Consider the following 12,518-nt stretch of genomic DNA (forward strand, 5'->3'; position numbering starts at 1 on the left):
CATCCGGGAGTAGTGCAACAAGCCCTGTGTGATGACTGGTTGCCTGCAGCGGAACGACTGCACTGAATTCTTGGCTGCGAGGTTTGGTGAGTGCTGGAATTTCTTCTGAGTTTTGCCAGGCTTTTGTTAGTGTCAGAAACAGAGCTGGTAATTGTGGTTGTCGTTGCTGCCGTGTTAGTTTGCGGCAAGACAATAGTAGGCAGTAGAGAAAGCACCATTCAGAGCAGCCATGGATTTGAAGTCGTTGCGCAAACCGAAATTTCTGGAGCTTGCAAGAGAGTTCGGTCTGGATGTCTCAGACAAACCCAGAAAACCAGAACTGCTAAGGGCTATTCTTGAGATAGAAGCTGAGGATGACGAGCTGTCGGAATGCCTTGAGACCATTGAGGAGAGGGAGACGGCAAAAAGAGAAAGACAGGAGCGCGAACGTAAACAGCAAAAAGAGAAAGAGAAAGAGGAGCGCGAATGTAAAGCGCAAAAAGAGAAAGAGAAAGAGCAGCGCGACCGTCAACACGCTTTGGAAATGAAGCGTCTCGAGGTAGAGATGGAACGTGCTCGTAATGGAAGTCAGGCACACGGTGCAGGAGAACGTGTATCGTTCAAAATGACTGACCTGATGCGGGCGTTTAAGCGTGGAGAGGACATTGGTTTGTTCCTGGTTAACTTTGAGCGAACGTGCGAGAAGCAGGGGTTCTCTCGGGAAACGTGGCCACAGCGCTTGCTCACTTTGTTACCCGGCGAGGCGGCCGACGTAGTCGCTCGCTTGAAGAGAGAGGAGGCAGAGCTTTTCGACCAAGTGAAATCGAGTCTGCTAAAAAAGTACAGGCTGTCAGCGGAGGCGTTCCGTCGGAAGTTTCGGGAAAATGAGAAACGCTGAAGTGAGTCATATACAGAGTTTGCCTCCAGGCTTATGTCAAACATGCAGGAGTGGCTCAAAGAAGAGAAAGCGTTTGGTGACCACGAGAAAGTTCAGCAGTGTTTCGAGCTGGAACAGTTTTATAGTCGGTTACCTGAGAACGTGCGGTACTGGGTCTTGGATAGGCCAGACGTTAGTACGGTGGCTAAAGCCGTCGCGCTAGCCGAGGAGTTTGTGACGCGTCGGGCTCGCGGAGCTAAGGACGGTCAAAAGGGTGAATTTGGCTCCAAGTTTGAGAGGCCGAAATTCATGCCCATGAGAGCAAGGGGGAACACACGTAGTGCGGATGCGAGTGAAAGCAGTCCGACCGAACGTAAGGAGACGGCGGCAGCCGAAGCCGAACGCAGAAAGCGGTTCGAGACGAGGCAAGCGCGCGTGTGTTATTCGCAACTCAAATCAACATTAGGGGGCGCTGCGCAGCCTGGCCCGGTCTGCCTACACTGTGCAGTATGGCGGCTTTACGGAGGTCCCCGCGTACGCTGTCCTTGGTGAAAATATTAAGTTTGTTGCACTGCGATGTTAATTCGCGCTGTTTTGTGGGGGGAGAACGGGTAGTGGACGCCGAGCACCTCATTTTAGTCGCTACCAGTGGTACAGTGAGTAATTAAGTAGAAGTGGTCGCGCGTGTGTGCAAACCTCCGGCGTGACGGCGGACCCGCACGAGATTGTGGTGAGAATCGCCGACGCATTCCGGGACCCATCGATCGTGGAGGCAAAGTGCTCTTGCACTGCTGGATTGTCGCAAAAGTGCAAGCACATCTCGGCTGTTTCTCCTGGCACCTTATCCTGGAACATTTGGTGTAGTTGTCAGTCCCTTTAATGTTTCATCTCTACATTGCGTTTCAATGCTGTTCATGTTGCAAAGATCGTATAAAGTGAAATGTTCATATGCGTGCACCGCTGTAAGCAGAAGAGATCCTATTATGTGCCAAACTGCAACTTAGCTTCACCTTGTGCTGTGGCGCTTGAGGTTACCTATCAATACATATCCTGCTTTTTTTTTTGCCGACATGACTGTTCTCCTATGGCTCATACGTTATTGTTTCACAATTTGTGCACGAGCAACTGCGTGATATCAGTGGCGACTCAGACAGAACTCGTGAAACCAACTTTTGTTGTCTTTGTTTGTGCCCTTCTTGAAGGGGCCCTGAAACTGGCATGCTGCATAATATAGATACCACGACCACCACAAGCTCTGTTCGCAGGACGATCAGACAGCCGTGTGTATTTATTGGTCTCTGTAAGTGATGTAGCTCCAGGCGTCCATCTCGCGTTTAGAGAGTGCCACACATGCCTGAAGTACAAGTAGCAATGTGTAAAAAAAAACTTGACCAGGACCTTGCTACCTTGCCATGCACCGTGTAGCGTCCAGCACACTAGCTGAGGCGAAAGGAGAAAGCAATGCATCAGTGCAATAACTACTAATTCCGCTTACAGTTCAATGATTCGAACAATTTTTGCAGCAGGCGATGTCCTTTTGTAGTGAGGCAACTATGATCAGTCGGAAGTGTTTCAGTGCCCCTTTAAGTGTTTGTTAAGTGCTTTAAGTGCATGTTAAACTTTTATGTCACTTACTTTCCGTTTATTGATATGTTGATAGTAAGGACAGCTCTATATGCTCTCTGGAGGTCAATAATTATCATTCACTGATGTTAAGTCTGCACAAGTGTCTCCCCATGTTGTATTACCAGTGGTTTAGTTAGGCTTCCCAGGAAAGCCATTTGCACTGTATTCGACAAATTGGGAAGAAGCATAAATTATGGTACATATACCAGCTGGGGTCATTTGAATCAAACCATTCTTTCAGGGTACTCAACTCTCGTGTCCAAACTTCTTAAATACTCATCGTATGCAGGTTTGACACTGTTCCATGTTACCTCCCATGTTCTGTTTGGCAAGATATACCCTCATATGCTAAAAAGTGCAACAAAAATGGGCTTGAGTAAAACGTATGAGGCAAACACCTTGACACAGAGTACAGTGAACAAAATATTGAGTGCATGTGGTTTATTTTGTGAAAAAATACAAGTAAGGCAAGGGACAACAAACAGCCATTGAAGAATAACCACAACTCTATGCACACAGATCATGAGTGAACTGCAAATATCTCGGAATACCATAAGATGAAAACTTGCATCAGAATGCGTAGCGTAAATCAGCACTTCAATGAAGAATACAAGTTGCAAAAGAATGTGCATTGCTAATTTACAAAAGTGTGTTGAAGTTGAAGTCTGCAAGTTTGGCCAATGCAAACAAGTGCAGCATGTACATCACATGGCAACGACCGTGTCTGAAAAGCATGAAATGGCTGAGTGGCATAAAAAATGCTGAATTTCCAAACAGAAGACCGCACTTCCTCTCAAGGCCGCCACGCTTTGATGGAGCCAAGGTCACACGCACAAATGCCTCTATGCAATACAGGCTACTTGCAATATCGCCAGCCATGGCACATGACTTCAGGTGAATCACCTAATGCCGAATATGCAAACGTGCCACTGGAATTGTGAAGAATTTTTTTTAAAAATGCGGGGTACGACACATTCATGTGACATGGTCTTTTCGCTTTGGTATTGGAGAAGGCAGTGAAAGAACACTTGCGCACCCTAGTCGAGGCAGAGACAAAATGTCTGCTGGTAGTAACGCTTGCCTTCTGGCAGCATGGTAACAAGACAGGTTCTTCCATTTCCTAAGATGTGGCAAATTTCCTGTTAGAAATGGCTTCAGGTACTTGGCTTACAGAAACCAAGGTTGTCTAAGTGACATCGGGTGAATTAATTTGAAAATCTTCGAAAAAAAGGCTTTCTAGACGACACCTTACATATGCCAGTGTATAACCGAAATTTGCAATAGGGCCTGGTGAGGGGCCCTTACGAGGCCATGCACCAATTAAGTTTTCCTAACAAAGAAAAATAAACTCTGGCAACGTAGCAACACATGTTAAGTTCAAATGGGCTGCAACAATACACAAGATTGTGGAGATGTAAAAAAATTCAAACAAAACATTAGAACAGGCTATAGTAAGGAAGTACACAATGGAAACAAGGATTATAAAAAAATTGTTGGAGGGGAATTTATGTGCCAAAAGTGAACCAACAACACCATTTTAGGAGGGGCACTATAAAAGATTATTTTTCAATGAAGGAAAAGAAGTGCTTTCCTCACACTTCCCACTAGTTTAAAGGGGTTGAGACACCAAATTTTGAGGCTATAAGAAGCATACTGTGGGCTTCCTCTGTATGCAAAGACACTCAACATGAAGTGCTAGACACAGAAAAGTTTAAGGTATGTTTTCATTCTCTTCCAAAGAGTGCCTAAATGCTCGTTCTCGTGATCGAAACCCATCGCTACCGCGATTGACACCGATGTCACTGTGTTGGAAGCACAACAAAAATTTTAGTCACGTCATACCACATTAGAGTGACGTGCAATGAGTGGTGACCCACAGCACCGGGCAAGCCTAGAGAGGCTTGAGTCTAGAGGGCAATGAGCCGCGTCAGTCGTAGAGTCATAATTGGAGCTGCTGCAGCTAGCCCAGACAACTGTCGGCGTGGTTTTATTTGCCTGCGCTGGTATAGAATGTGTGTGCGAGATCAGATGATGCAGCAGTGTGCGCGTCACAGCTGCTGGTAAGGAACATGGCGCTTCCACTCCTGTAAAGTTTTTTAAAATTCCTTGCATGGAAAGCACGAACCACTTTTACGATGCACATAATACGTTTGGGAAATGTATTGATGCAGGACTCACAAAAATCGATGTGTTGCTAAAATCGGTGATGAAAGGTTTGTGATGCCTGCAGCTATTATGACAATGTCGTCAAGTAATCCCACCATGCTCCATGGGATTCTTATTGACAACACGGAATATTTTCATTCGCTGCATGGCATGCTCTACATAAGCTCTTGCTGATGCTATCTTTTGTGTCCTAAGTGAATGACCCTTTGACATCTGCTTTTGTTTTCTGAATGGAGGCCTGGTTAACTCAATTAAGTTGTCCGCACAAATGTCATCAATAAGAAAGCCACAGTCTGCCATTATGGCATCTGATATCGGGTCTAGTTGCTTGACGAGGAAGCTTTGCTCAAACAGGGCCTTGTCTGAGGTGCGGCCTCCATATCCTTGGCTTATGTAGGCACTAAGACCACTTGTTGTAACAGTCACCATATATTTAACCGTGAAACCTTTCTTATAGAAGGGGTAGGTCTGTAATGCACATCGCAAACAGTTGGGCTGGCTAATAGGAATTACGGTGCAATCTACAATGACACGCACATTACTGAAGTGTTTAAAACAGACAGGCAAATGTTCAACATCATCTTTTGGTGGCACAGCCACAGGTAGTTTTCAAATTTCAGACATCAACTGAGCAGTCTCTGCAATTATGCTGCTACATGTAGTTCGAGAACAGTCAAAAGGTGACTCAAGAATGCAGTGGAAATATTATGCTTCAATTTCACCAATGTCAATGCAATTGTTTTTACACATAACTGGTGCCGTCCTGAAAGTGGATGAATTTTTGTGTAGCACGTCACACGAGCATTCAGAACATCGAATGATGGCAGGCCTGTGAATGTATTCACGTTGCTACTATTTATCGTGTTCACAAACTTCTGTGGAAAAGTACCCGATGTCACTTGGTCAGCCTTGCTTTCTGTAAGCCTTGTCCTTGAAGCCACTTCTAGTAGGAAATTTGCCACGTCTTTTTCTTCTCTTGAGTACTCTGCCATTAATGTCCGGGGGCCAGGTTGGCAAGCACATTCCTGTCACAAAACAAAAGCAAGAGTTATAATGTCTGACATATCTGACGCGAGATGCAGCTTCTTTCTGTCATTCCAATAATGCACTTCAATGTGTTAAATTCAATGTTGGAAGTAGGAAAGCCAGGCTTTTTGCATCAGTTAATTTGCACCCATCACACACCACAATCCTTTCACGAAGTTAATCCAGAAAACATGCTGCCTGCTAGGTAAAGACAGCTACCACATCACAAATATATAGAAAAAATAAATTGCCATATTTGCTATGTCCTTGTCCCTAATGGTGTTTGCAAGGCTTTGGTCCATGCTGTTAGGGGATGAGAAATCGTCCTGCATTGTCAGATAGAGTTCAGTTCAAGAAACCAGTGGTTAAGCAATGTGTGCACAAGTTGCAGTTAATATGCACCCATCACACACCACGTGCTACAATGCTTTTACGATGTAAATCCAGAAAGCATGCCACCGTCTAGGTAAAGACAGCTACCACAACACATACATATACAAAAAGAAATTACCATATTTCCTTTGTCACTTATTTGGTCCATGCTGTTGCTGTCAGGGGATGGGAGATCGTCCTGCAATGTCAGAGTTTAATCCCAAGGAATTAGTGGTGAAGCAATGTGTGCACAATTTGCAGGCAGCCAATTTACCATGGTGGTCGTGCTGACAGGTGCATGGAGCAACACCTTTGCTTCTATTGGGGAGGCAGCAGTTTCTTTGCTTGATTCATTCTGTAATGCATTAAAAGGTGTTGACATCTATTGCATGCTTGTAGACATGGTGTATGTACCATAAGCATATAAGTGCTGCACCATGCAGTCAAATTAACTTACTCTGGCTGACCGATACACACGTCGGCGAAGTCTTGCCAGTGAAAGCTCTTTCATATGAGCATCCTTGTTCTCATCATAACATGACGTCCTAGGCAGGTTTTCAGTTGGTATTGCATTTTTTTCAGCCGCTGTCTTTGACATGCTACATCTGAAAAAATAAATGAATTGTTTATGCTTTATTGTGCCTCAATATGGGCTGCACCCAGAATTTTTTTTCTTTTTACCTCAGAAACAAGGCCACAATATTTATAAAAAAGCATTTGCAAGGAAATGAAGCACGGTTTGAGTGTGCAAGGCTATGCAACGTTGTACACCGAATGTAGCATCTACAAAATGTAGTTGAAAGCTGCTCATACGCAAAGTACACAGGTGCAAACACCACCGCATGACCGGAGTAGTTTTGCCAGTGACTTGGGGATGATTTAATAACACAGATAAAGCTAGCTTAGGTACTAATACTGCACATACATATGCGACACGTCAGTAGATGGCGGACGCCGTAAATTTTCCTCGCAACTAGCAAACGCGTGTAAAATTGACAGGTGGCTGTCGCGTAAGTGGCAAACTTCTGCAATGAACGTGATAGGCTCGCCGTCGGTGCGAAATACCAGTGTCATATGGCCACTCTTGAGCGCGTCGGACATTCTCAAGTGCAAGTGGCAAATTCGTAATCAGTCGCGCTGGGAAGTGCCCGTGTGCAGTGCGCCTGTGCTGCAAGTTCATCCGCGCCACGCATGGCATTTATTCCGCTTTAGCATGCCACATACGTGGCACGTTTACACTCAACACTTCCCGAACTTGCTAGTACATCATTCGTAAACATTTGAATCTCCGACGCCCGTATAAGTTGCGCGAGACGTGCTGGGAATCAAAAGCCTCCCGAGTTACAGCCGGGTGTAGCCAACGAGCGCAGAGGTGACGTTCCTCGCAGAAACCGCTGTGAAGCGTCGAACATGAGCTCTAATTACAGCCAATGTGGTTAACGAGTGCAGAGGAGACGTTCCTCGGAGAAACCGCTGTGACAGGTCTCGAACCTGTGCTCGAATTTCGCGTTGCGGCTAACATATGCAGCAAATAATGCATAGCCCAATCGCCAGTGCTCGCAATGTGAAACGTGTTTACATAAGGTGACACAGCGACATGTATAATGGCCACGCACAATGGTCATGCATTAGGTTCGAGTTTACAAGCTCACAATAGTGTCTCACCTGGTAAGGAGAAATTATCCCGTGCAAAATGCCGTGAGCAAACAGTCACTGTCAGCGTCACAGCCTTGCCGATGCGGGTGTTAGCGATCCACCTGGTTCTGCGACTTCAGTCTTTCGACTCGGAGGGAAATGCGTGAACGGAAATATCGCTGTCCTTCCATCTCGCTGGCACGCACCGAGGAACACAGCGTAACTGCTTGGCCGTTCGCTTTTTCTTTGCTAGCAGCTCCATTCTTCCGTCCGCGACGGCAGCCTCTACGGCCCACACGGCGACTGGACCTCCGTATGGCGTTTCTCCCTACTGCCGCTAGGTGTCGCATGAATTGCTGGAGTTGCGAATACGTGCCAGAAGCCGGGTCACTTTTCGGCGAAGTGTCCAGAAACAAAAACAAAAGTCGTGTTTTTGTCATTATGCAGCACTGACGAGAACATGAAGCTTCTCGAGCCTTACATGCGAGAAGTCCTCGTGAATGGGAAAGAGTGCAGAGTGCTTCGTGATTCCGCAGCTACAATGGATGTGGTTCACCCCTCTTACGTAGAACCCGATATGTTCACGTGCGAGCGCGCATGGATCAAGCAAGCCATTGAAGCTCATAGAGTGTGTCTGCCCGTAGCAAAAGTGCTTATTGAAGGACCTTTCGGAGCACTTGAGACGGAGGCCGCAGTGTCATCTATGCTGACCTACCCCCCCCAGTACCCGTACCTATTTACGAACAGGTCCGATCACCTCCTGCGCGAGAAGGGGCTTTTGTTTGGTGAGGCTAGCGTTCAGGCCTTAACCAGATCGAGAATTCGGGAGCTTTCTGCAAAGGTGGTAGTTGCGGGGCCGAAGTTGTCGAAGAATGAGAAAGGGCCGGAGGCGCAGCAAGCTGATATTCAGAGCAAGTCCGAACTGAATAAAATTGAGCCTGTAGCGCTGAAGGCACCAGATACTGGAGAGGAAATGCTCGACACAGGAAAGTTAGAAGAGCTATCTGCAGATTTTGCTCATCGCGCCTACGTCAGATGGACTTAAGAGATTGCTAAAAGTCAGCCGGTCGGCTTTGATAGCCGAGAAAAAAAAGGATGGCAGCCTAGAAAACATGCGCTGCAATGTCAAAGAAGGTATCGCCAAGAAAAATGCTCGTTTTGTGGAAATAAGTGGGGTCCTGTACCGGAAGTATCTAGACCGCAGGGGAGTGGAGTTCGATCAGCTGATAGTGCCTCAGTGCTACCGTCAGGATCTGTTGCGCTTGTCGTATGGGGGTTCGTGGTCCGGACACCTAGGAGTTAAGAAGACCAAGGACCATCTCTTGCAAGAGTACTATTGGCCAGGGTGTTTTCATGACGCAGAACACTTTGTGAGGACATGTGACACCTGTCAGCGGGTGGGCAAACCAGGGGAGAAATCGAGGGCGCCGTTGAAGTTGGTACCTATCATTACGGAGCCTTTTAGACGGCTCGTTATTGATACAGTGGGACCTCTGCCGGTAACAACCACGGTGTAGAGACACATTTTGACTGTGATTTGCCCAGCGACAAAGTTCCCTGAAGCAGTGCCGCTTAAAGAACTCAGTTCAGTTGAGATAGTCAATGCACTACTGTCCATATTTGCGCGAGTTGGTTTTCCTGCGGAAATCCAGTCAGATCAGGGCACAGTGTTTACTAGCGCTTTGACGACAGCTTTTATCGAAAGGCGCGGGGTAAAGTTGTTACACAGCTCAGTATACCACCTACAGTCGAATTCCGTTGAGAAGCTCCACTCGGTCATGAAGCGCGTATTGAGAGCATTGTGTTTTGAACAACAAACTGACTGGGAGCTGTGTCTGCGTGGGGTGATGTTTGCATTAAGGACCGCGCCGCATGCGGCTACGGGGTTTTCGCCAGCTGAGCTGGTGTACGGTCGCTCGCTGCGGTCTCCGCTTCGCATGCTTCGAGACTCGTGGGAAGGCAGGGGCGACGACCCAGTCGTGGTGGAGTGCGTGCTTAGGCTCCTCGAACGCTTAAGAAGGGCACAGGAGTTGTCAGGTGAAGCAATGGCAAAGGCCCAGCAGTGGGCCAAGGTTTATTATGATCGGACAGCCAGGGCCCGTCGTTTTGAGGTGGGCGATGAGGTAATGATATTGCGCACATCGCTAAAGAACAAACTCGACGTGCAGTGGGAGGGCCGAGCACGGATTGTTCAAAAACTGTCGGACGTTAAGTACGTGGTGAGTGTGCCAGGAAAACGGAAAGCGCAGGAAGTTTACCACTGTAATCTGCTCAAACCCTATAGACAACGGGAAGCAGTGGTGTGTATGATGGTAAACGTTCCCGAAGAGCTTCCGGTCGAGCTTCTGGAACTAGGCTCAGTGACGAACAAGGAAGACACTGATCAAGTCATTAGTGACTTAATCAGTAAAGCACTGCTGTCGCCTGAGCAGGAAACCGAACTACACCAGCTCTTACAAGAGTTTCAAGGTCAGTTCTCTGAGAGGCCTGGTAGGACTTCTGTCCTTACTCATGATATAGAACTTACCTCCCCAGAGCCAGTACGATCCAAGGCGTATCGGGTGTCACCCCGCCAGCACGATATTATGGAGGCTGAGGTAAAGAAAATGCTACAGCTCGGTGTCATTGAGGCGGGTGAGAGTGATTATACCTCCCCTTTGATTTTAGTTGAGGTACCGGGCAAGGAACCTCGCTCTCTCGTCCTTGCATCGACTACCGCAGGCCTAATTCCATCACTAAGGATCAAATTTATCCGATCCCTAACATCGAGGAGCGCCTTGAGAAAGTTAGTAGCGCTCAGTTTATTTCCACCCTAGATCTTGTCAGGGGTTATTGGTTGGTTCCACTTACAGAAGAGGCTAGTAGGTACGCGGCGTTCATTTCACCAATGGGAACATTCCGTCCTAAAGTTTTGAGTTTTGGTTTGAAGAACGCGCCATACTGCTTTTCAAGCCTAATGTACAAAGTGTTGCGGGGACAGGAAGACTTCGCTTTACCGTATTTAAACGACGTAGCGATATTCTCCGCATCATGCTCTGAGCATATGGCACACTTGCGGGCAGTGCTAACCCACCTACGCGAAGCGGGCGTGACAGTCAAGGCTCCCAAGTGCCATTTACCACAGGCTGAGGTTGTCTACCTCGGTCACATGATTGGAAGGGGTTGTCGCCGCCCCTCTGAAATAAAGGTGGCCGCTGTGCGAGCCTTCCCGCAACCGCGCACGAAGACCGATATTCGGTCGGTCTTAAGTGTCGCCGGCTACTATCAGAGGTACATCCCCAGGTACTCTGATATCGCGGCTCCCCTGATGGATGCTCTAAGAAAAACAGAGCCCCAAACAGTCGTCTGGGACGAGACAAGGGAAAGGGCTTTTTAGCGCCTTAAAGAGTGCCCTAACAAGCCAGCCTGTGCTACGATCGCCAGACTACACAAAAGGGTTCGTTGTTCATTGCGATGCTAGTGAGCGAGGCATGGGCGTTGTACTGTGCCAACGGGAAAATGGAGAAGTGGAACACCTCATCCTGTATGCTAGTCGTAAGCTGACCAGTCCTAAGCAGGCGTACAGCGCCACCGAGAAAGAGCGTGCGTGTCTCGTGCGGGCCGTTCAGAAATTGTCATGCTACCTAGCCGGCTCGAGGTTTATCATTGAGACGGATCACTGCCCTCTCCAATGGCTGCAGACCATCCCTTCCAAAAATGGCCGCCTCCTGCGCTGGAGCGGCGCGTTGCAACAATATTCCTTTGAGCTGCGTTACAGAAAGGGCAGTCTCAACGGTAACGCCGATGGCTTAAGTTGAGGCCCCTAACGTAGGAATCAGCCTCAAAATTGTTTGTTACTGATGTTTTTCTTCCTGAGGCAGGATTTTTGACATATTGCTTTTGTTTAGTGTTTCAATGTCATGACGTGTTTTCTAGTGCAATTTTATAATTTTGTGGACGCGTTCTGAGTGCTGCTAGACTACTGTAAGCAACTAGGCAGTAGTATAGAAGGGGAAAGAGCGTGGCATGGCTTAGTGAGGGTTGTGTCGTGCTTGCTGACTGAGCGGTTGAGTTTCGGCGTACTTCTAGCGCTTGCTGGGAACGAGAAAAAAAATGGCAACTCTCCCGAAGTCACTTTGCAGTGTCCTGTGTGAACCTGAACGTGAGAACGAGGTCTTCTCTGTGCGCTGCGCTCAAGAAACACCGAGGGACGACCGACTTCGGTTATGAGCATCATCGAGCGACATCCCTCCGGACAGCGGATGCAGTCCCCTGACCATCGGGATCTCCTTCTCCTGGCGAGGCGGTCTGTTACGTTTCGCCTCCGACGTGCGGTATAGCCGGCGCGGATGCAACGGACGCCGGGGCTTTGTTCACAGCGGCGGACATTTTGGCCAGTTCAGCGCTGTCCCAACGCCTCCTACTGAGCTTGTCCAGGCATGTTTCAATGCCACGTGTCTTCGTGTGTGCGTGTGCATGTTGGTGCCCACGCTTATCAAAGCGCGGCAGCCGGGGAGAGGAGCTCCCCAACTGTCAAGCGAGGAGGTCTGACCGGCGCCGGCCTGGCGGATACGTCACTTCTTGTCACAACGTGTCCGCGCGCCGCCGTTACGTGCGCCCCTTGCGAGCCGTTCCTTCTTGCCCTCGCCTCCGAGAGTATAAAAGCAGCTGCCCCCGGACGCCAAGAGAGAAGCTTCGATTTCTTCCGTCGAGTAACGTGGTCTCCCGTTTCTCCACTTCGGTCGACCTGACCGGCCGCTCTTTTGCGATGCTAGAATACACAAGTTGTTCAGTTAGCAGTCGACTCATCCTTTGCCAGGACCTTCGGATGTTTCCAGCTGTGCCCCAGGCCGCCAGG

The 12,518-nt window shown here is 48.1% G+C and overlaps 1 pseudogene; it reads right to left on the reverse strand.

Moving 5' to 3' along the window:
- Nucleotides 1-4,542: 4,542 nt before the first annotated feature.
- Nucleotides 4,543-5,254, reverse strand: LOC142583748 (uncharacterized; annotated as a pseudogene).
- Nucleotides 5,255-12,518: the final 7,264 nt, after the last annotated feature.

This window comes from Dermacentor variabilis, chromosome 5 (genome assembly GCF_050947875.1).
Source record: "Dermacentor variabilis isolate Ectoservices chromosome 5, ASM5094787v1, whole genome shotgun sequence".
In the NCBI taxonomy this organism is placed as follows: domain Eukaryota; kingdom Metazoa; phylum Arthropoda; class Arachnida; order Ixodida; family Ixodidae; genus Dermacentor; species Dermacentor variabilis.